The sequence below is a fragment of the Nomascus leucogenys genome, chromosome 4, assembly GCF_006542625.1.
Source record: "Nomascus leucogenys isolate Asia chromosome 4, Asia_NLE_v1, whole genome shotgun sequence".
NCBI lineage: Eukaryota > Metazoa > Chordata > Mammalia > Primates > Hylobatidae > Nomascus > Nomascus leucogenys.
In genome coordinates, this window is record NC_044384.1 from 62,362,425 (window position 1) to 62,387,332 (window position 24,908).

The window sequence follows — 24,908 nt, forward strand, 5'->3', positions numbered from 1 at the left end:
GGTGTGCTACAAAGATACTTTCATGGAAATGTCCCAGGGATTGGTCTGGACCCTGGATCCTACCTCACTTGAATCAGAGTAGCTCTTTTTTTTTTTTTTTTTTTTTGAGACAGAGTCTTACTCTGTTGCCCAGGCTGGCGTGCAGTGGCACGATCTCGGCTCCCTGCAACCTCCGCCTCCTAGGTTCAAGCAACTCTCATGTGTCAGCCTCCTGAGTAGCTGGGATTACAGGTGTCCGCCACCATGCACAACTAATATTTTTTTTCTGTATTTTTAGTAGAGATGGGGTTTTGCCATGTTGGCCAGACTGGTCTGGAACTCCTGACCTCAAGTGATCTGCCCACCTCGGCCTCCCAAAGCGCTGGGATTACAGGTGTGAGCCTCCGTGCCCGGCCAGCCCACTTAATCTTAAATGCAGTCTTTCACTTCATACAACACACAGAAGATAGGATGCAGCAAGCTAGAAAAATTACTCATACCACCTCCCAGATGTGCAAAGAATTTAGAGTGCATTTTCCCTATGCTTGCTCATTTAGAAGCACACCTGCTCCTCTTCACCTCCCAGGTAGCAGGGGAAAGGCTAGATTTAATCTCATTACAATATTTCCATTTCTTCCCATTTATACAGGCTTGTTTCAGTGTAAACATTTGGTCCATTCGAAGTTCAACTTCCCCCTAGGGCTAATGAAAATCTTTACCTGGTTAAGTAAATGTTTTCAGGTAAAATACTCTATCTCTCACATTTAGTCTCTTCTTCCTCTTCCTTGACCTGGTAGAAAGGGCAGGACTTACTATATCCTTGTGATGTCTGTAGGATAAAAGGGTTCCTGAGTGGTATGTTGTCTCAGGCCTCCTCTGGTCTCAGAGGCAATGCCCCATGCCTGCCTAATTACTGTTTGCTCTGCTGCTGTTGGGGGTGAAATTTGCTGCTGGGATCATTCGTGGCTTGGTCAGTGCCCAGTGGGCTGTCTCCAGTAAAGTCACTCCCTCTGAGCCTATGCCACAACCCCCACCAAAACTCTCCCCTATTGGAACCACACAAGCTCCTGCTGTCAAGCCCTCTCGCTCTTGCCCTCTGGGGACCCATAGGGCCCCTGATCCTCAAGTCAGCCACCTCTGTGTCTTCCTCCATCCAAAAGACCTGCAGGAGCTTCCGAGCCTGGTGACATTTGTTGGGGACCAAGACCATCCTACTCCGCCCCAGCCACGCTGCATGACCTCATCTCAGCCCAAAAACAGCCATTGGGAACATCTGACCATCCATCCCGTTCCCCTGCTCTTTTTGGCTACCTGCAGGGACCCCAGCAGAAGGGGCGGGAGTTGTCTGTCCTCTTCCAGCCTGGAAGAGCCTCCATCCTACGCTCCTCCCTCCCGGAGTGACTCCCGCCCGCATCTCAGGGTGGGAAGGGTTCAGGAAACACAGACCAGCTTATCTTAAGGAAGCATGGTCGGGTATCTTTCAAAAACATATCTGTTACAAGAGGGAAAGAAACCTCCAGGACAACAGTGATTTGCCTCAGCGGGGCAAAGGCCAGTCCTGACGGAAGAGCCCAGCCTTCGCCGAGCGCCGCAGGGAGCCAGAGACCCGAGCCTGCGGTTACAGTCCCGCCGCGATCCCGAGGCCTGCGCATGCTCGGTGCTGCGCGGGGCCCCCTCCTTACCGCAGGAGCTCCTCATAGAGAAACCCAGGTAGGCCGCATCCTTCCTGTATCCCCCAGGACCTGGCACAGGCTATGGTTCCCTGTACTGAGTGGCATGACTGCATTCCGGCCTTTGCCGTTGACTCATTCTTTGCCCTTGTCAAGTTTCCTTGCCTGAGTCGGTTTTTCCCTTTCTCGTTAGAGCTGATGACAAAACAGACTTACCTAGCCAGGGCAACACAGGGAGACCCTGTCTCTACAAAAAATAAGAAAATAAAATATTAGCTGAGTGTGGCGTCACACGCCTGTAGTCCTATCTACTTGGGAGGCTGAGACAGGAGGATATCTTGAGCCCAAGAGTTCAAGGCTGCAGTGAGCTGTGATGGCGTCACTGCACTCCAGCCTGGGTAACAAAACGAGGCTCTGTCCCCAAAAACCAAAAACCTCACAAGGCTCTTCCAGGTGTGAGATAATATACTGAATGTCCCTTGGTGAATTCAGAAATGCTGGGGATAAAATATATGTAACTCTCAAATACATCCGGATTATTAATAGTGTAATGTCTACAAAGAAATGCTCATTGTCTCGTTAGCATTCTTTCATTTAATAGAGTAAAAAAGAATGAAGATTTTTAAAAAATTAAATTCGTGGAACTGTTTTTATGTTAAAGGAGGGAAACATGGCTTATGAATATTTTTATTCTTCTTGGCCCTGCCCTTGTACAATAAAGTTTGCTAACTACCATTATCTCATTTGCCACTCATTAATCCAGAGAGATTTATTTAGAATCATTAAAGTTTCTCCCCCCAAAATTAGGTTGAGATTTGATTCGAATTTTATTAAACCTGACATCTTTATAATATTGAAACTTTCAGGAAAATGATAGTTTCCTTTGCTTATTCGAGTTGTTGTTTTTCTCTGAGTAGATTTTGGAGTTCTCGTCATAGGGTCTAGTATTCTTTTTTTTTTTTTTTTTTTTTTTTTTGAGACGGAGTCTTGCTCTTTCGCCCAGGCTAGAGTGCAGTGGCGCGATCTCGGCTCACTGCAAGCTCCGCCTCCCGGGTTCACGCCATTCTCCTGCCTCAGCCTCCCTAGTAGCTGGGACTACAGGCGCCCGCCACCATGCCCGGCTAATTTTTTGTATTTTTAGTAGAGACGGGGTTTCACCGTGTTAACCAGGATAGTCTCGATCTCCTGACCTCATGATCCACCCGCCTCGGCCTCCCAAAGTGCTGGGATTACAGGCGTGAGCCACCGCGCCCGGCCTTCTTTATAAAGATTATTCTTGAGAATTTTATAAGGTTTTTTTGGCATGGACGGTGGCTCACGCCTGTAATCCTAGCACTTTGGGAGGCCAAGATGGGAGAATCACTTGAACTGAGGAGTTCAAGACCAGCGTGGGCAACAGGGGGAGACATCTCTATAATTTTTTCAATTAAAAAAATTGTTTTTCTGATTACAAATGAAACTTTTCTCTCCTTCATGGTTTTAACTGTTTATAGAAGATATAGGGGGGAGATTTTGGGGGGAGAAACTTTAATGATTCTAAATAAATCTCTCTGAAGGGAATTATTTTTACAAATTCATCCTACAGCTGCCATAATAAAAATAACAAGAGTGATACAAAAAGTACAGTTGTATCTTACAGTATTGAGCAGTTGCCAAATGGCAGGCACTATGTCTTGAGTTTTAAATGTATTTTCTCAGCAAATCTTCACATTAATCCTATAAATTAATTATAGTTATTATCCTAATGTGTAGATGAAAAAACAAGCCCAGTGAGATGACATAATTTGCCTAAGGTCACAGAGTTCATTACTAAGCACTAATTAATTCTCTTAGGTTTTCTAGATACACAATTGTATCATTTATACAACATGACAATTTTGCCTCCTCTTCCCAAAGGCTATGTGTTCAATTTTTGTTCTACACTTAACTGAACTGGTCATAATTATATTATAATGTTAAGTAATTATTCTCACTTAAATACTTCTAAACCCTTTTCCATTCAGTGGATATGAGTATATGATGCTGTTGTCAATGGAAATAATGATCACAATAATCCCTAACACTTACTGTGAACCCAGGCAGTCTGAGTCTAGAATTCATATTCTCAATTACACAACTAATTCAAGAGCTGCTGTGCCTTATTATAGCATGTTCCAGGCCACTCTAGCATGATCCACATGTTTCAAACCTTCTCCACCACCTCCCTTCAGTTTTCTGGCTTTGTAGCCAGAGTTCATCTCTAAGTCTAGCCCCAGTTAGGTTGGGTGATCCTGTTTACCATGAATCTAATCTGGTACTTTCTTATGACATACTTCTAGTAATGATCCCTTGGCTCTACCCAGTGAACTTAAATAAAGAGGTGACCCATCTGTGTCCTCTCTAGACCTCAGAACCCCATCCTATATAAGTCCAGTTTCCTTTTACCAACAGATGAAGTCTCTCTCAACATTCCTTTCAAATATCTTTGAAAACAGAAAATAAGGAATTTCAAGAATTTTTATTCATCAAAACCCCCTAATATCTATGCCAGCATGGTGGTGCACAGCTGTAGTCCAAGCTACTCTGAGGCTGAGATCAGAGGATCACTTGAACCCAGGAGTTCAAGGCCAGCCTGGGAAAAGTAAAGAGACCTCTCCTCCCCATTTCTCTAAAAAATAAAAATATTGAAAGCCCCGATGTCCAATGTCAGAAAGATCAAGGAGAAAGTGATACTTTTCTACACTACACTTCTAAATTCTTTTTAAAGGGCAATTTGACAATGCATGTAAAAAATTTTGCATATTCCTTGACTCAGAAATCTTACTTATTGGTCTCCTTCTCCTCTGCCCCTGTCACCACCCCTGTCCTGGAGAAGAAGCCATATTTTGTCTCCCTCAATGGGTGAGACAGAGGCAACGCGGGCACCATGATCCTGGCTCTGCCTTCCGGTGACCCGGAGCTCATTGCTCTCATCCTGGAGCAGCTCAAGAGCCAGGCCTGTTTGGCAGCTTCTGTCGATGCTGCCTGGCCCCTGTGGACACCAAGCCAGCTTACCAAAACCGGAGGCGGAAAGCTGAGCGTTCGGTGTCCACACACCTGGATGAGCAGGACTAGAATCTTATGATGCGCAAAAGCCTATTGCAAAATGGTCAGAGGCAGAGTGAGGTTCAGTCAGGGACATTGGAAGCTGGAGAAGACAGGGTTATTTCTCAGGCAGAGGATCCAAAATTATACCACATCCTCAGGCCACCAATGGAACAAGCAAATCAAGAGTTCCTGGGTGCCCAGAAGACAGCAACGGTGCCAGCGCCCCCTTTAGAGCCCGCAGACCAGGATCCTCCAGCTCCAGCCCAGGGCGGTTCTCAGGAACATGCCCAACCCCTTTTGAAAGCTCTATTTAATTATTGGTGAAGAAGTGACTTTGGTTACATAAGAGTGCAACTTCAGAATGAAGATAGGCCAAGGTCTCACTGATTTCAAGATTTCAGCCTTGGCTGTGGGCAGTGTCCAGTTTGAATGGTGAGCAAGTTTGGCAGTGGGAATGTTGACCAATTTGTCCCCTGCATTATGCTGCCATTTGGCCAGCCTGTCCAAGGATACAACACCCGGTAGACACTACAGAGAGATAAAGAAACACTATAGTACCTGGGATTGTCCTAAAACAGATTTTTATACTTGAACATGGAGACTCTGTGTGGACTTTAGTGTTTGTACTCTGGAATACACCAAAGCTACAGTTTGAGAGAACGTAACTAGTCCCAAAGATAATTTCAAAGAACAGTAACAATATAAAGGACAGCCGGGAGTAGGTATTTGACGGTGCTTATTCGATATTGTTTCTCAGAGTTGCAAACTGGAATGTAGAAACCACTAGCATCAGATATCTAGAAAGTTGTTATGACCTTCTTGTACATGAATTTTCTAGCCAGTTTTCTTACCCTTGTAAGAGGTGACAAAACATGGAACCCTAGAATGTGTGAGGAAGCTCGGACGTTAGGTATAAAGAAAAACATTTGCAGCTAGGCACAGTGGCTCACGCCTGTGATCCCAGCACTTTGGGAGGCCAAGGTGGGTGGATTGCCTGAGGTCAGGAGTTTGAGACCAGCTGGACAACATGATGAAACTCCATCTCAACTAAAAATACAAAAATCAGCAGGGTGTTATGGCACGCGCCTGTAATCCCAGCTACAGAGGCTGAGGCAGGAGAATCGCTTGAACCCAGGAGGCAGAGGTTGCAGTGAGCCGAGATCACACCACTGCACTCCAGCCTGGGCGACAGAACAAGATTCTGTCTCAAAAAAACAAAAGAAAAGCATTTGCAGGCTCTCTGTCCAGGGCCTCTCCTGTCCTGCAAGGGCTAGTGAGTCTGGGGTGTATTTAGTTTATTCTCATGTTTGCATTTTTTAAGAAAAGTGAGTGGTCAATAAATGGCTTAAGATTTATAATAAGGTCGAGCTGGGTGGCTCACACCTGTAATCCCAGCACTTTGGGAGGCTAAGGGGGGGGCAGATAACCTGAGGTCAGGAGTTCGAGACCAGCCTGGCCAACATGGTGAAACCCTGTCTCTACTAAAAATACAAAAATTAGCTGGGTGTGGTGTCGCACCCCTGTAATCCAACTACTCAGGAGGCTGAGGCAGGAGAATCGCTTGAACCCAGGAAGCAGAAGCTACAGTGAGCCAAGATCGTCCCATTGCACTCCAGCTTGGGCGACAAAGCAAGACTTTGTATCGAAACAACAACAACAACAAAAAGATTTATAATAAAATCAAATAAAATTTGATACTCTTTTTAAAAATAGAAATCTCACTCTGAATTTATCCTAAGTAAATCATTATGGATAAGCACAAATATATTTTTACAAAGATGTTTATTTAAATACTATCTATAGTGGTTAAAATTTTGTAGCACTCTAGATGTCCAGCAAGGTTTTGTTTGTTTTTTGTTGTTGTTGTTGTTTTTTGTTGTTCATTGTTTGTTTTGAGTAGGAGTCTCGTGCTGTGGCCTGGTCTGGAGTGCAGTGGTGCAATCTCAGCTCACTGCAACCTCCACTTCCAGGGTTCAAGCTATTCTCCAGCCTCAGCCTCCCAAGTAGCTGGGACTACAGGCACGAGCCACCGAGTCTGGCTAATTTTTGTATTTTTAGTAGAGATGGGGTTTCGCCATGTTGGGCAGGCTGATCTCGAACTCCTGACCTCAGGTGATCCGCCTGCCTCAGCCTCCCAAAGTGCTGGGATTACAGGCATGAGCCACTGCCGCAGCCCTGTTTGTTAAATAAATTCTACTACAACCAGAGAAATATTTCATTACGTGGAAACGTTTGTGATACACTGTTAGATTAAAAAAGTATATCACAACTCAACATGTAAAGTATAATCCCATTTGTGTTTATATAACTATATCTATTTTTGTCTATATAACTGTTATTGTAAATTTAGCTACCTATTCGTGTATATATCTATCATTATTGAGATCACACAAAACAAAAAATAGATATTTCCAAATATTCATTTCTCAATAATGGAATTATTAAGAAATATGTTATATTTCTTCTTTTTGTTCACTGTTTTCTGAATTTTCTACAATTGACATATATCACTTTTGGAATAGTAAAATGGTTACTCTGGCTGGGTGCAGTGGCTCATGCCTGTAATCCTAGCACTTTGGGAGACCAAGGTAGGAAGATCCCTTGAGCCCAGGAGTTCAAGACCAGCCTGGGCAACATAACAAGACCCCATCTCTACAAAAAAAAGTGGGGAGTTATTCTTAACAGCTTTTTGTTAGTTAAGCTAAAGGCAGAGAGACAAAAAATATAGGGCTTACATATGATCGAAGTTGGTTTTTTTTTCCTCTCCCCAAATTGTCTATCGGTGAAAGGGCCCAGTGTTACAATGAAGCTGTACTCCACAAAGTTACTCAGAGATCCTGGTTTTGTGCTGCTGTTATCTAGGTTGGTGTCTTTTCCTCGTGGTAGAAGCTGGCTAACTTCCACTTCCACATTCCAGCCCAAGGGAAAATCCAAGGTAAGTAGATATTTCTTTAAGGGGATGACCTGGAAGTTGCACACTTCATTTTCATTCACCATTGGCTTGAACCTAGTCATGTGACCACATCAGTCAAGAAGGCAGGCTGGGATCTATAGTCTCCGGCTGTCAGCCATGTACAGCTGTCCCTTGGTATCCACGGGGGATTGGTTCCAGGATGCTACCTCAGAAACTAAAATGTGCAAATGCTCAAGTTCATTATATAAAATGGCATAGTATTTGCATATAACCTGTGCATACCCACCTGCATACTTGTAATCATCTTTAGATTACTTATAATATCTAATACAATGCGAATGCTATATAAATAGTTGTTATACTATATTGTTCAGTACAGATGCAACTACAGTAGGCCTAACTACATTTTCTATCCACAGTTGGTTGAATCTGCACATACAGAACCCATGGAAACCGAGGGCCAACTGTGTGTGTGTGTGTGTGTGTGTGTGTGTGTGTGTGTATTCAGCTAAAATTTAGGGGGAAGGGATTATTACTAAAGATGACTAGGAATAGTGAGAGATGGACTCATTGGACTCTTATTTAGATATTAAAAATCTAGGCTGGGCGTGGTGGCTCATGCCTGTAATCCCAGTACTTTGGGACACCAAGGCAGGCGGATCACCTGAGGTCCAGAGTTTGAGACCAGCCTGGCCAACATGGTGAAAACTCATCTCTACTAAAAATACAACAATTAGATGGGCGTGATGGCAGATGCCTGTAATCCCATCTACTCAGAAGGCTGAGGTAGGAGAATCTCTTAAACATGGGAGGCCAAGGTTGCATTGAGCCGAGATCGTGCCATTACACTCTAGCTTGGGTGACAAGAGCAAAACTCCATCTCAAAAAAAATTTAAAAATAAATAAAAATGTACAATAGTTATAAGACTGTGATTCTGGCACAGGAATAAATAAAAAGACTAGGACAACCATAAATATACTGGAATTCATATAAGATTAAAGCATATAAATTAAGATGGAGGAAAATAAACTCAACAATGTTGAGAGAATTGGAAAACCATTTGGAAAAAACAAAGTTAGATTAAATGACAAAATTCATTCCACATGAAGACTTAACTTTCTGTAGGGAAATATAGATGAAAATGGCAACGAGATTATGACCCCTGCTTCAGTTGGTTTCCCATTCTACAGATTTCTGGATCTTATTGACAATAATTATCTTTTCCTTGACCTTCAGCAACCAGAACTGCAAACCATACACCACATATAGGAGACACCATGCTTATATTAGGTCAGGAGAATGCTTTCTATTTTTGTGTTTTTGTTGGTTAGCTGGTTGGCTAGTTGGTTTTTTCTGTCCTTTCTTATGAAGCAGTCTTTTTTATGTTGATCTTCTTTTTGTTAATCTTCTTTATTGATAGATAAAATGCACAAAACTAATAATCCACATAATGACTTCTAATTCCTATCACTGGACTACTCTAGGTGTGTATCTGATTCTATATGCTCCATATAAAAATTAGTCTCTAACTCAACAAGAAAAAAGCAGGCTGGGCACAGTGGCTCATGCCTGTAATCCCAGCACTGGGAGGCCAAGGCGGGTGGATCACCTGAGGTCAGGTGTTCAAGACCAGCCTGGCCAACATGGTGAAACCACTCCTGTACTAAAAATACAAAAATTAGCTGGGCATGGTGGCGCCTGCCTGTAATCCCAGCTACTCAGGAGGCTGAGGCAGGAGAATCACTTGAACCCAGGAGGCAGAGGTTGCAGTGAACCGAGATCGTGCCATTGCACTCCAACCTGGGCAACGGAGCAAGACTCCATCTCAAAAAAAAAAAAAGAAGAAAAAGAAAATAACCTGATTTAAACACGGTTAAAGGACTTGACGTTTCTCCAAAAATGAAATACAAATGGCCAAGAAACATAAAAAGATGTTTAATATCAATAATCATTAGAGAAATGCAAATCAAAACCACAATCAGATTCCACCTCACACCCATTAGAATAACTACTATCAAAATAAATAAATACATAAATAAGGACCGGCTTACTCCTGTAATCCCAGCTTTGGGAGGCTGAGGCAGGAGGATTGCCTGAGGTCAGGAGTTTGAGACCAGCTTGGCCAACATGGTGAAACCCTGTCTCTACTAAAATACTAAAAATGCAAAAAATAGCCAGGCATGGTGGTGCGCCCCTGTAATCCCAGCAACTCAGGAGGCTGAAGTGAAAGAATTGCTTGAACCTGGGAGGCAGAGGCTGCAGTGAGCCAAGATCACGCCACTGCACTTCAGCCTGGGAAACAGAGTGAGACTCTGTCTCAAAAAAAAAAAAAAATACATACATACATACATAAATAAAATAAGTGTTGATGAGGATGTAAAGAAATTGGAAGCCCTATGCATTGGTGGTGGGAAGGTAAAGTGGTGCAGCCACTATAGAAAACAGTATGGTGGTTCTTCAAAAAATTAATAAAAATAGAATTACCATGTAATCTAGCAATTCCACTTCTAGGTATATATCTAAAAGAATGAAAGCAGGGCCTCAAAGAGATATTTGCACACCCATGCTCATAGCAGCATTATTCACCATAGCCAAGGGGTGGAAGCAACCCAAATGTTCGTCAATGGATTAATGGATAAACAAAATGGTGTAAATATATAATGGAATCTTATTCAGTCTTAAAAAGAAGGAAATCCTGTCACATGCTATAACATGGATAAATCTTGAGGATATTATTCTAAGTGAAATAAGCCAGTCACAAAAAGACAAGTCCTATATGATTTAACTTACATAATGTATTTAAAATAGTCAAATTTATAGCGACACAAAGTAAAATAGTGGTTTACTAGACACAAAGTAAAATAGAGGTAGAAATAAGGAATTGTTGTTTAATAGGTATAAAGTTTCAATTTTGCAAGATTAAAAATTGCAGAGATCCCTGAATGTAATTAATGCTACAGAACTATACACTTAAAAATAGTTAAGATTGTAAATGTTATATGCATTTTTTACTACAATTTTTTAAAAAGTTTGAGACTAGGCTGGGCAACAAACTGAGACCTAATCTCTACATTTTTTTTTAATTACCTGGGCAAGGTGGCATTCATCTGTAGTCCCAGCTACTTGGGAGGCTGAGGTGGGAGGATCACTTGAGCCTGGGAGTTTGTGGCTACAATGAGCTATGATCACACCACTGCAGGATATCCAAGAACTGTGGGATAATTACAAAAGGTGTAACATATGCACACTTGGACTTCCTGAAGGAGAAACAAAAGAAATTTTTTAAGTAATAATAGCTAAAAATTTTCCAAAATTAACAAAAGACACTAAATCACGGGTCCAAGAAGTTAAGATAATACCATGCAGGACAAACAACAAAAATTCTGCACCTGGGTGTATCATATTCAAACTACATAAAGCCAAAGACAAGAAGAAAGTCTAGAAAGAAGCCAGAGGGTGAGGAAAACCACTTTATGTATAGAGGAATAAGAATAAAAATTGCAGCCGGCACAGTGGCTTACACCTGTAACCCCAGCACTTTGGGAGGCCAAGGTGGGCAAATCACTTGAGGTCAGGAGTTTGAGACCAGCCTGGCCAACATAGTGAAACTCCATCTCTATTAAAAATACAAAAATTGGCCAGGTGTGGTGGTATGCACCTGTAATCCCAGCTACTCAGGAGGCTGAGGCAGGAGAATTGCTGGAACCGGGGACGTGGCGGTTGCAGTGAGCCAGGATCACACCATTGCACTTCAGCCTGGGCCACAGGAGCAAAAAACAAAAAAAAAAGGACAAGAATTGCATTGGCCTTCTCTTCAGAAATCATGCAAGCAAGAAGAGAATAGAATAAAATATTTAAAGCATTGAAAGAGAAAAACCAGCAACCTAGAATTCTGTATACAGTAAAATTATCCTTCAAAAGTGAAGGAGAAATAAAAACTTTCTCAGACAAATACAAATTGAGGAAATGTATCTCCCATAGATTTGCCTTGCAAGAAATGCTAAAAGAAGTTCTTCAGAGAGAAGGAAACTGTTATAGGTCAGAAACTTGCATCTGTGTAAAAAGAAGTGTTTGAGGGCTGGTGCAGTGGCTCACGCCTGTAATCCCAGCACTTTGGGAGGCTGAGGCGGGTGGATCACCTGAAGTCAGGAGTTCAAGACCCTCCTGGCCAACATGATGAAACCCCATCTCTACTAAAAATACAAAAAATTAGCAGGGTGTGGTGGCAGGAGCCTTTAATCCCAACTACTTGGGAGGCTGAGGGAGGAGAATTGCTGGAACTCGGGAGGTGGAGGTTAGAGTGAGCTGAGATCATGCCATTGCACTCCAGCCTGGGTGACTGAGTGAGACTCTGTCTCAAAAAAAAAAAAGTATTTGAGAAATAAAGCATTGAGAAATGAAAGTAAAATAACATATTTTTGTTTTGGTATTCTTAACTGATCTAACAAAAAAACAGTCTGTTCAAAATAATAGCAACAATATATTGGATGATTATAGCTTATGGATTAGTGAAATATATGACAACAACATTATAAGGGATGGGAGAGAAGAACTGGAAATACTATGTTATAAGGTACCTGTACCATCCATGAATTTGTAGAATGTTATTTGAAAGTGGACATATATGTAAATATATATTGCAAAATCTAGGACAAAGACTGAAAACATTTTTAAAGTATAATTGATATACAAAGAAATAAGAAAAAATGGAATCATGTAAATGCTCAATTAAAATCAAACAAGTGGCCAGGCATGGTGGCTCAAGCCTGTAATTCCAGCACTTTGGGAGGACAAGGTGGGTGGATCACTGGAGGTCAGGCAGAGTTTGAGACCATCCTGGCCAACATGGTGAAACCCCATCTCTACTAAAAATACAAAAATTAGTCATGCTTGATAGTGGGTGCCTGTCATCCCAGCTACTCAGAGGAAGCTGAGGCAGAAAAATCACTTGAATCCAGGAGGTGGGGGTTGCAGTGAGCCGAGATCATGCCACTGCACTCCAGCCTGGGCAACAGAGTAAGACTCCCTCTCAAAAAAAAAAATAGTATTAATAAAACCAAACAAGAAAGAAAAAGAGTGGAAAACAAAAAGGAAACAAAGAATAAGAGCAATGAAATAAAATACACTACAGTTAAGGTGCATGTTAATCCAACTATATCAATGATCACTTTGAATGTGAATGATCTAAATACACTAATTAAAAGACAGAGACTATCAGAGTGGATAAAATAACAACACCAAACTATATGTTGTTTACAAGAAACTCACTTTAAATATGCAGGCACAGGTGAAAAGTAAAAGGATGAATACAGATATGCCACACTAACACTAATCAAAAGAAAGCTATGGTAGCTATGTTAATTTCAGACAAATTATCTCCTGCAATATCTTGGAAGACAGTTCACATGTCAGTCAGGCCCTTAGCCCTTAGTTCTAGGAGGGGTGTTTAAGAAATATCAATGTTTATGTATTTTGACTGCTTTTTGCTTTTAGGCAAGTTCTGTGAGACCAATGAACCAAGGCAAGAATTAGCCAGTTGGAAAGCATACTAGAATGGAATACATTTCCTCACAGGAGAGTTTGTAAAGGCTTCTCGAGTGTTCTTTACCAAACCAGACAATGAGAGCCAGCCAGAATAGTAAAGTTGCCTTCCAGCCCAAGGATATTGCTTTATACAGCCTCAGAGTATCCATCATAATATTGCAAGTGTGGAGTTTATGCCACATACCAGCTAGTGAGTAAAAGAGGAAAGTCTTCAGCCTTAAGAACTCTTTCCAAGGCTGGGTGTGGTGGTTCATGCCTGTAATCCCAGCACTTTGCGAGGCCAAGGTGGGTGGATCACAAGGTCAGGAGTTTGAGACCAGCCTGACCAACATGGTGAAAGCCCATCTCTACTAAAAATACAAAAATTAGCTGGGTGTGTTGGTGCACGCCTGTAATCCCAGCTACTTAGGAGGCTGAGGCAGGAGAATCGCTTGAATCTGGGAGGCGGAGGTTGCAGTGAGCAGAGATTGCGCCACTGCACTCCAGCCTGGGCGACAGAGCGAGAGTCTGTCTCAAAAAAAAAAAAAAAAAAAGCACTCTTTCCAGAAAAGATCTATGGCTGTGTTTACTTTACTTGCCCAAATAACTGAATGGAAGAAAATACATCAGAAATAGATTGAGAATGCACAAGACTGGCCTTTAATAATCTGTAGCTCTCCAAGTTCTAAAGCATCCCCTGGAGCCACCCAAACAGAACCTACACAAGAGCATACTCTTTAATGTCACTTTAGATGTGGCTATGGAGGATAACTAATGGAAGAACCTTTCAGAGGCAAAGCCAAGAGACAGAAAGGACAATGAGCAAGGAGATTCCTTGACAGAATCAACATCAAATGTACTTGGCAATAGTACGTTGGGAAATCTGCAATTTAATCTCAGTAGGAATTTTATCATTGCAGTAGTCCAGTGATTGTTCTTTCCCTCCGTTTCTTTTCTTTCCTGAAAGAGGGCTTTTATTAAGCCATTCCTGATTCACCACTATCTTTTTGGTGGGTGGAGGTAGGAAGAAAGATAACTTGTCTTTTAGAAGATGCTCGCCTGAGTCATCGGTGGTCCTGATGAAGAGGACTTAATATCACTGAGGTCCTAGATTTTGAACTGAAGGCAGTAGCTGGATGGAACACTGCATTATTTTACTTGGAAGGGAGAAAAGTATGTTTTATATATAGAAAAAAGAAGGAGGAGCATGAATATTTGGGTAACAAGGAGTGGACTGTAACAGGGACTACTTGTTGTCTCACATGTGCTCTCTTTTTCTCTAGCACATGGCTATTCAACCAAAGGCTATATTTCTTTTATTATTATTATTATTTTTGAGATGGAATCTCACTCTTGTCACCCAGACTGGAGTGCAATGGTGCAATCTTGGCTCACTGCAACCTCCACCTCCCACGTTCAAGAAATTATCTTGCCTCAACCTCCCGAGTAGCTGGGATTACAGGCACCCGCCACCATGCTCTTCTAATTTTTGTATTTTTAGTAGAGACGGGGTTTCACCATGTTGGCCAGGCTAGTCTCAAACTCCTGACCTCAAATGATCTGCCTGCCTCAGCCTCCCAAAGTGCTGGGATTACAGGCATGAGCCACCGCGCCCAGCCCAAAGGCTATATTTCTTACACTCCTTAGCAGGTGAGTTTGACAGTGTGGCTTGGTTCTAGTCAATGGGATGTGAGGAGAAATTATACACAGTCATGTACCTCATAACATTTTGGTCAAAGACAGACTACGTATATGATGGTGGTCCCATAAGATTATAAGGGAGCTGAAAAATTCCTGTTGCCTTGTGACGTCAAAGCTATCCTAACTTTGTGGTGCAACACATTATTCACATGTTTGTGGTGACGCTGATGCTGGTGTAAACAAATCTACTGTATTTGATGGTACTAGTACTTGATAATAAATAAGTTACGTGTTTATGAATTTACTATACTATGTATATACATATATATATATATATTTTTTCTTTTTTTTTTTGAGACGGAGTTTGCATCTTGTTGCCCCAGGCTGGAGTGCAATGGCGTGATCTTGGCTCACCGCAACCTCAACCTCAACCTCCCAGATTCAGGTGATTCTCCTGCCTCAGCCTCCCGAGTAGCTGAGATTACAGGCATGCACTACCAAGCCCAGCTAATTTTGTATTTTTAGTAGAGACAGGGTTTCTCCATATTGGCCAGGCTGGTCTCGAACTCCCGACCTCAGGTGATCCACCTGTCTCGGCCTCCTAAAGTGTTGGGATTACAGGCATGAGCCACCACGCCCGTCTATACTATATTTTTAATTGTTATTTTAGAGTGTACTCTTTCTGTTTATTAAAAAAAAATTAACTGTAAAGCAACCTCTGGCAGGTCCTTCAAGAGGTATTGCAAAAGACGGCATTGTTACCATAGAAGTCGAACACTCCATAAGTGTTACTGCCCCAAAGACCTCTCAGTGGGAAAGATATAAAGGTGAAAGACAGTGATATTGGCCGGGCACAGTGGCTCACACCTGTAATCCCAACACTTTTCGATGCCGAGTTGAGCAGATCAGTTGTGGTCAGGAGTTCGAGACTAGCCTGGCCAACATTGTGAAACCCCGTCTCTACTAAAAATACAAAAATTAATTGGGCATGAAGGTGGTCACCTGTAATCCTAGCTACTCAGGAGGCTGAGGCAGGAGAATCGCTTGAACCTGGGAGGCGGAGATTGCAGTGAGCAGAGATGGCGCCACTGCACTCCAGCCTGGGCGACAGAGTGAGACACCGTCAAAAAAAAAAAAAAACAGTGATGTTGATGATCCTGACCCTGTGTAGGCCTAGGCTAATGTGTGTGTTTGTGTTTCAGTTTTTAACAAAAAGTTTAAAAAGTAAAAAAAAAAAAAAAAAAAAAATTGATAGAAAAAGCTTATAGAATATGGACATGAAGAAAGAATACATTTTCATAGAGCTGTACAGTGTGCTTGTTTTTAGGCTTAGTGTTGTGACAAAAGTCAAAAAGTTTTTAAAAATTTAAAACTTTATAAAGTAAAAAAGTTATAGTAAGGTAAAGTTAATTTATTACTGAAGAAAGAAATTTTAAAAAATAAAGTGTAGCCAAAGTGTATATCATTTATAAAGTCTACAATAGTGTACAGTAATATTTTGTAGGCCTTCCCGAATTCACTCACCACTCACTCACCGACTCACAGAAAGCAACATTCAGTCCTGCAGGCTCCATTCATGTTAAGTGCCCTATATAGGTGTGCCTTTTTTTGTCTTTTTGTTTGTTTGTTTTGAGACGGAGTCTGGCTCTGTCGCCCAGGCCGGAGTGCAGTGGCGCGATCTCGGCTCACTGCAAGCTCCGCCTCCTGGGTTCACGCCATTCTCCTGCCTCAGCCTCCCGAGTAGCTGGGACTACAGGCGCCCACCACCACGCCTGGCTAGTTTTTTGTATTTTAGTAGAGACGCGGTTTCACTGTGTTATCCAGGATGGTCTCTGTCTCCTGACCTCATGATCCGCCTGCATCGGCCTCCCAAAGTGCTGGGATTATAGGCGTGAGCCACCGCGCCCAGCCTTTTTTTGTCTTTTATGCCATATTTTTACTACACATTTTCTAGGTTTAGATAGATCAATACTTACCATTGTGTTGCAATCACCTACAGTACTCATATGGTTACATCACTCCTAGTAGCATAGGAGCAATAGGCCATACTATATGCCTAATGCATGTAGTCGGCTCTAAGTTTGTCTAAGTACACGCCTGACACCTGAAGACACATTTCTCAGAATGTCTCCCCGTCGTTGATGTATATCACATATTGTACTATTGAAAAAATAGGCATGGCTGGGCGTGGTGGCTCAGGCCTCTAATCCCAGCACTTTGGGAAGCCGTGGCAGGAGGGTACCTTGAGCCCAGAGTTCTCAACCAGCCTGGGCACATAGTGAGACCCTGTCTCTACAAAAAAAAGTTTTAAGGCTGAGTGCAGTGGCTCACGCTTGTAATCCCAGCACTTTGGGAGGCCAGGGCGGGCAGATCACGAGGTCAGGACATCGAGACCATCCTGGCTAACACGGTGAAACCCCGTCTCTACTAAAAAAATACAAAAAATTAGCCGGGCTTGATGGCAGGCGCCTGTGGTCCCGCTACTCAGGAGCTACTGAGGCAGGAGAATGGCGTGAACCGAGGAGGCGGAGCTTGCCGTGAGCCGAGATCGTGCCACTGCACTCCGGCCTGCACAACAGAGCAAGACTCCCATCTCAAAAAAAAAAAAGAGTTTTAAAAATTAGCTGGGTGTGGTGGTGCACACTTGCAATCCCAGCTACTCGGGAGACTGAGGCAGGAGGATCAATAGAGCCCAGGAGGCCAACGCTGTAGTGAGCTATGATCACACCACTGCACTCCAGCCTGGGTGACAGAGCAGTGCTCTGTCTCAAAAACAACAAAACAAAAAAAGGCACACCTGCCCTAGTTTCTTCCTCTCTTTCCAGTGGCCTAAAGGTTGAGAGGTAGAGAGAACTAAAGCAGCTATCTTAAACTAAAGAGGGCAGCCACGATGGAGTGACAATACAGAAGTGGTCTGCATCACCAACATTGTGGAGCTTCCGCAGCCCTGGAGTGCTTATGTTCACACTGTGACACAGAGACAAGTCAAATTCTTTCATGTTTATTTGGGTCTATGTGAGAGCAACTCAAGCTGCGACCTAATTAATGTAGGTTTATGATCAAGTACATATCTCATGGTATTGTAGCTATTTTTCTAATTATGATTATTTTATTATAAGTAATCATCAGTAATAATATCAGCAAAGTAAGTTTTTTTTTTTAATGTCAGATGGGTGATGTGCCAACATTTGAGGGAGGCATATCTCACACGAGAGTGTGAAAACACAATCATCATGTTATTAACTACAAAGGATCACATGCAGTTAAGTTTTTACTGTAATCCAAGGGTGGGAAGTTCAGCCACACCTTGCAGGATCTGAAACAGGAAATAGAGAAGCCATCAGTAACTGAGGTCATTCTCACATCAGCTTCTGCAAACCAGAATTCTCTCGTGTGATATTGTGAAATACAACTTGGTCTTCTACCCATTTCCTGGCAAGCAACTTCTAAAATCCTTGGAATCTCCTTGTGTGCTAATGAGTTGACCTTTGGGTGGGTGGCTAGGGGCTACTGGATAGCCCCAGGATAGTGGTTGCCACATGATTACAGGGTAGGAACTTTCAGCCCCACCCCCAGCCTCGGGGAGGAGAGAGTAGCTGAAGTTTGAGTTGTTCACCAATGGCCAATGATGTAATCAATCATGCCTACTTAATGACCCCTCCATAAAACCCCCAAAGGATAGAGGTTGGAGAGCTTCTGAGTTGCTTAACACTTGGAGGTGTTGGGAGGGTGATATGCCTGGAGCAGGCACGGAAGCTCTGCACCCCTTCCCCATACCTTGCCCTATGCATCTCTTCCGTCTGGCTGTTCATCTGTATCCTAATATCCTTTATAATAAACAGGTAAACATAAGTAAATGTTTCCCAAAGGTCTGTGAGCTGCTCTAGCAAATTAATCAAACCTGTGGAAGGGGTATGGGAACCCTGATGTATAGCCAGTTGGTCAGAAGTATTGGTTACAACCTACTTACTACTTGTGATGTCTGAAGAAGGGCAGTCTTGTGGGACTGAACTCTCAACCCGTGAGGTCTGATGCTACCTTCAGGTAGATGGTGTCAGAATTGAACTGAATTCTAGAGGATGAAACTGCCTTTGCAAAATTATGACAGCAAATGTGACATGGCTAACTCCATCTTGCTTCTATCCTCATAGACTGGCTGTCCTTGCTCACACCTGGGCATAGGCCAAGCTAACCACAGGAGAAATTCAGTTTATAGTTTATGTGATGACGGCTCTTTCCAAAAACTAAACTACGCTTGTAAAACTGATGAACAGCATGAAGTTAGGAGGATGAGAGGGGCCTGAATTCTACTAAGATGTGGGAGTAGTTAAATAATTACCAGCCATTATTCAGAAAGTTACAAGATTTGCAACTTCCTCAACTAATCCTGTAAGTAAATAACATCATTATTGTAGAGCCTAAGATTTGGCCTTTTGGGATGTCTTTTCAGGCTTTTGCATGTCTAAGTACTGGATGGCCCCACCCAGACCAGTGACTCCTCTGGTGGGCCCCACCCAGAAGCCAACTCAGCATACAAGGACTGTGTTCCACACCCCTATGATTGCATCCCCAGCCAATCCGCATGGCCCCTTCCCTAGCCTCCTGCCTACCAAACTATCCTTGAAAAACCCCTAACCTCCAGGCATTCTGGGATATTGATTTGGGTGATAACTGTCTCCTGCATAGTGCCAGTATCGTGTCAACTGAACTCTTTCTTGACTGCAATGCCGTGGGCTCAGTGGATTGGGTCTGTGCAGGAAGAACCCATTAGGCAGTTACAAGGACATCCAACTGGTGTGTGCTGGAGCATCTGTTGCAGAGTTGATTGCTTGCTTGGTGTGTGAGGAAACCCGCACCCTCCCCCTGCCCTGCCCTGCCCCCGCCCCATATTTGGTCACAGCAGCATCCTATGTTGTGAGAGTATAGTAGGAGAAAGTGTTTTTACATATATCCTTTTATCTATTTTGTTTGGTATATGGCCATGTATAAGTGAGCAGTCCCCAACTTGGAATTTCCTGAGATATACTAAGACCTTGGCCCTAATCTCAGGCCCAATTCTGGCTAGGGTCCTCTTTTTTCTTTGAAACAGGGTCTTGCTCTGTTGCCCAGGCTGGAATGCAGTGACACAATCTTGGCTCACTGCAACGTCCTCCTCCTGGGCTCAAGCAATTCTCACACCTCAGCCTCCCAAGTTGCTGGGACTACAGATGCACACCACCATACCTGGCTGATTTTTGTGTTTTGTATAGAGACAGTGTTTCACCGTGTTGTCTAGGCTGGTCTCAAACTCCTGACCTCCAGCGACCCGCCTGCCACTGCCTCCCAAAGTGCTGGGATTATAGGCGTGAACCACCGCACCCAGCCTCAGAATATATTCTTAAGTGAAAAAAGGAAAATGTCAAAAACAATCTATGGCTGCCATTCTCAAAACGTGGTGCCCACACCCCTGGGGGTACCTGAGGCACTTTCAGGTGGCCCATGAGGTTAAAACTTTCAGGTGGCCCATGAGGTTAAAACTATTTTCCAAATAATGCATTGTTTGCCTTTTTCACTGTGCTGACATTTGCATTGTTGATGTGGAACGGATGCACATAAAACTGTTAGCCCTTCACAAATCAAGGCCATGGCAAGCTCTCCACTGCCACACACTCTGGAGGCTGGGGGGAGGGAGAGACAGTTTTACTTAAGAATTTCCTTGATGAAGCAGTAAAAATTGGTAATTTTATCAAAACTTGACCCTGAGTTCACATCTTTGTACTATACTGTGTGACCAAATGGGAGGTTCACAAGAGCACTTCCGATGTGCATGGCGTATGATGGTGATCTTTTGGAACACTGTTTCTGCAGTTGTTTGAGTTGCAGGATGAGGTAGCCATTTTTTCATGAACATCATTTTTAATTTTTTAATTAAAATTGTTTTTTATTTTTAAAAATTATTTTGGCCGGGTATGGTGGCAGCTCATGCCTGTAATCCCAGCACTTTAGGAGGCCGAGGCGAACAGATCATGAGGTCAGGAGATCGAGACCATCCTGGCCAACGTACCTGAAATGGCTGAGGCTGGGCACGGTGGCTCGTGCCTGTAATCCCAACACTTTGGGAGGCCAAGGTGGGTGGATCACCTGAGGTCAGGAGTTGGAGACCAGCCTAGCCAACATGGCAAAACCCCTTCTCTACTAAAAATACAAAAAATTAGCCAGGCGTGGTGGTGGGCACCTGTAATCCCAGATACTCGGGAGGCCGAGGCAGGAGAACTGCTTGAAATGGGAGGCAGAGATTGCAGTGAGCTGAGATCGTGCCATTGCACTCCAGCTGGGTGACAGAGCAAGACTCTGTCTCAACAAAAGAGAAAAGACTGTGAAAATACTCGTCCTTTATCCAACTACATATCTGTTTGATGCCCAGTTTTCTTTAGAAGCTTTTACCAAAACAACATATTTTAAGAGATTACTAGAGGAATCAGATATGAGAATCCAACTGTCTTCTATTAAACCAGGCATTAAAGAGATTTGCAGAAATATAAAACAATGCTATCCTTCTTTATATATTTTTATTTGATAAAATGGAGTTTTTATTCATAAAAATGTGAAATGTTACTTATATTTACATGTCATGAATTTATATTATTATTTTATATGTATTTAATAAATATGTATTTTTACAATTTCTCAGTTTTGGTTTAGTTTTGTTTTGTTTTTTCTTTTTTTGAGACGAAGTCTTGCTCCGTCACCCAGGCTGGAGTGCAGTGGTGCGATCTTAGTTCACTGCAGCCTCCACCTGACACAGACTCAAGCAATCCTCCCACCTCAGCCTCCCGAGTAGCTGGGACTACAGGCCCATGCCACCACACTCGGCTAATTTTTTTTTTTTGGTAGAGATAGGGTCTCGCCATGTTGCCCAGGCTGTTATCAAACTTCTGAGCTCAACTTATCCTCCTGCCTCAGCCTCCCAAAGTGCTGGGATTACAGGCTCGAGCCACTGCACCCGGCTAGTTTTAGTGTCTAATGTGGTAAATAGATATAGTCCACATAAACAAAAGTTTTTTGGCTCTTTAGTAGCTTTTAATAGGGTGAAAAGGTCCTGAGCCTAAAACAATCTGAGACTTACTACTTATTGTATAATAACAAATATACACGTCTGTATGATCTGAAATGACTGATTCCAGGGCTGGGGCAGGGAGAATACGATATGAACCTGGAACATTTTGTTATGCCAGAAAATAAAAAACCATCAAGGAGTGATGGAGGCAAGTCGAAAGGATAAGTCACCCAATTTGAGGAGCTCCCACTGGCCAAATCCAAGATTATCTGAGCACTGAAATAAATAATAATAGGAGGCCAGGCATGGTGGCTCGCACCTTTAATCCCAGCACTTTGGGAGGCCGAGGCAGGCGGATAACCTGAGGTCAGGAGTTCAAGACCAGCCTGGCCAACATAGTGAAACTCCATCTCTAGTAAAAATATAAGAATTAGTCGGGTGTAGTGGTGGGTGCTGGTAATCCCAGCTATTCATGAGGCTAAGGCTTGAACCCGGGAGGTGGAGGTTGTAGTGAGCCAAGATTGTGCCGTTGTACTCCAGCCTGGGTGACAGGAGCGAGACTCTGTCTCAAAAAAAATAAAAACTAAAACTAAAACTAAAATAAAATAATTAAATCATAAATAAATAAATAAATAATAGTAATGGATTTTTAACCTAGGGAATAAAATAGGGCTCCACAAATCCATACCGATACAAATAAGCAAACAAACAAATGGAGAAGGAAAAGCTTTTCCATAGAGTAGAAAACCAACAAATAAATGTAGAAGAAATGATAGATGATAAAACTAAAGGGTAAAAGTTTGAGGAATAGGACATCTATCTTGTTTCAAAATAGGGAGAAATAATAATTTTATTATTATTTCAGATGGAGAGGCCTGGCCAACACCACCTTAACCAAGTCATCAAAGTTAATCATCAAAGTTAACATTACCAGTAAGGGGACAAGCCCACATTAAAATCACGTGCCACCTAATAAAATGTACTAAGGGCCGGGTGCTGTGTAGCTCACGCCTGTAATCCCAGCTCTTTGGGAGGCCGAGGCAGGCAGATCATGAGATCAAGAGGTCGAGACTATCCTGGCCAACCTGGTGAAACCCCATCTCTACTAAAATACAAAAATTAGCTGGGCATGGTGGTACGCACCTGTAGTCCCAGCTACTCGGGAGGCTGAGGCAGGAGAATCGCTTGAACCCAGGAGGTGGAGATTACAGTGAGCCAAGATCGTGTCATTGCACTCCAACCTGGGCAACAGAACAAAACGCTGTCAAAAAAAAAAAAAAAAAAAGCACTAAGAAAGCTAAGGAAGGCATAATATCAATTTTGTGATATATCTGTCAAAAATGCACAGCCTCAATCTAATCATGAGGAAACATGGGACTGCCAAAGTGAGGGATGTGCTATAAAATAACAGGCCTTTACTTTCAAAAATGCCAAGGTCATGAATGACAAATATAGACCATTCTACATTAAAGGAGACTAAAGAGATATGCCTACTCAATACAGTGCGTGATCCTAGATTGGATCTTAGTCTGAAAATTTTTGCTTTCTTATGAAGGACATTATTTGACAACAAAAAATATGAATATGGTCAGTATACTAGGTAATAGCATTATATCAATGTTAATTTCCTGATTTTGATAATTGTAATACATTCTTTTATGTATAAGAGAATGTCCTTGTTCTCAGGAAGTACACACTGAAGTATTTAGGGCACAAAGGGCAACATATCTGCAATTTGCTCTCAAATGATTCAGGAATAAAAAACATATATGGGAAATGATGATATGTAGTGTGTGCGCTTATGTTTGTCTATATGGAAAATAATGGATCAAATCTGGAGAATCTGGATGGTGAAGAGTATATGAGATTTCTTTATACCATTCTTAAGACTTTTCTTTTTTTTTTTGGAGATGGAGTTTGCACTTGTTCCCCAGGCTGGAGTGCAGTGGTCCAATCTCTTGGCTCACCACAATCTCCACCTCCTGGGTTCAAGCGATTCTCCTGCCTCAGCCTCCGGAGGAGCTAGGATTACAGGCATGTGCCACCAAGCCCGGCTAATTTTGTATTTTTAGTAGAGATGGGGTTTCTCCACGTTGGTCAGGCTGGTCTCGAACTCCCGACCTCAGGTCATCCGCCCAGCTTGGCCTCCCAAAGTGCTGGGATTCCTGGCGTGAGCCACTGCGCCTGGCCTTCCTTTTTTTTTTTTTTTTTTTTTTTGAGACTGATTCTGATTCTCACTCTGTCACCCAGGCTTGAGTGCAGTGGGGCAATCTCAGCTCACTGCAGCCTCCACCTCCCGGGCTCAAGCACTTCTTTCGCTTCAGCCTCCCAAGTAGCTAGGATTACAGGCACTTGCCACCATGCTAGGCTGATTTTTGTATTTTTGGTAGAGACGGGATTTTCCCATGTTGGCCAGGCTGGTCTCCAACTCCTGGCCTCACGTGATCCGCCCGCGTCAGCCTCCCAAAGTGCTAGGATTACAGGCGTCAGCCACCATGCCCAGCCCTTATCAATTTTCTATAAGGCTAAAATCACTTTAAGATTAAAAATTACAAGACAAAAGTAAATGCAAAAATAATACAATTCTGATATATTCTATAACATGGCTGAAGGTTGAAGACACTATGCTAAGTGAAATAAGCCAGACACGGACAAATACTGTGATTCTACTTTTATGAAGAACCTAGAATAGTCAAATTCATGGAGGTTAAGACGGAAAGCCTCCATTTTAGAATGAACTAGAATACAGAAGAGAAGTTACTAGGGACTGTGGGGAGGAGAGAACGATGACTTAGTGTTTAATGGGTAAAGAGGTTATTTTTTATATTAGAGACAGGGTCTAGCTCCATCACCCAGTCCGGAGTGCTTTGGTGTAATAATAGCTCAATGTAACCTTGAAGAGTTTCAGTTTTGTCAGATGAAAAGAGTTCTGAAAATGGATAGTCATGATGGTTGCACAGCCAAGTGAATATACTTAATGCCACTGAACTGTACACTTAAAAATGGTCAAAATGGTATATTTTATGTTACGTATATTATACCACGTATACAAAAAAAGTAAATGAGGGTTGACAGTCC

The 24,908-nt window shown here is 42.6% G+C and overlaps 1 protein-coding gene and 1 pseudogene across 1 annotated transcript in view; one reads left to right on the forward strand and one right to left on the reverse strand.

Moving 5' to 3' along the window:
* Positions 1-1,378: 1,378 nt before the first annotated feature.
* The window catches only part of TGIF1 (TGFB induced factor homeobox 1), a 48,310-nt gene continuing 24,780 nt past the window's right edge, over positions 1,379-24,908 (forward strand). Inside the window, exons 1-2 of the mRNA XM_012506395.2 lie at positions 1,379-1,689; positions 7,578-7,650. The gene's annotated coding sequence lies outside the window, so the exon portion shown is untranslated. The remainder of the gene's footprint in view (positions 1,690-7,577; positions 7,651-24,908) is intronic.
* LOC115834997 lies at positions 17,958-18,048 on the reverse strand (annotated as a pseudogene).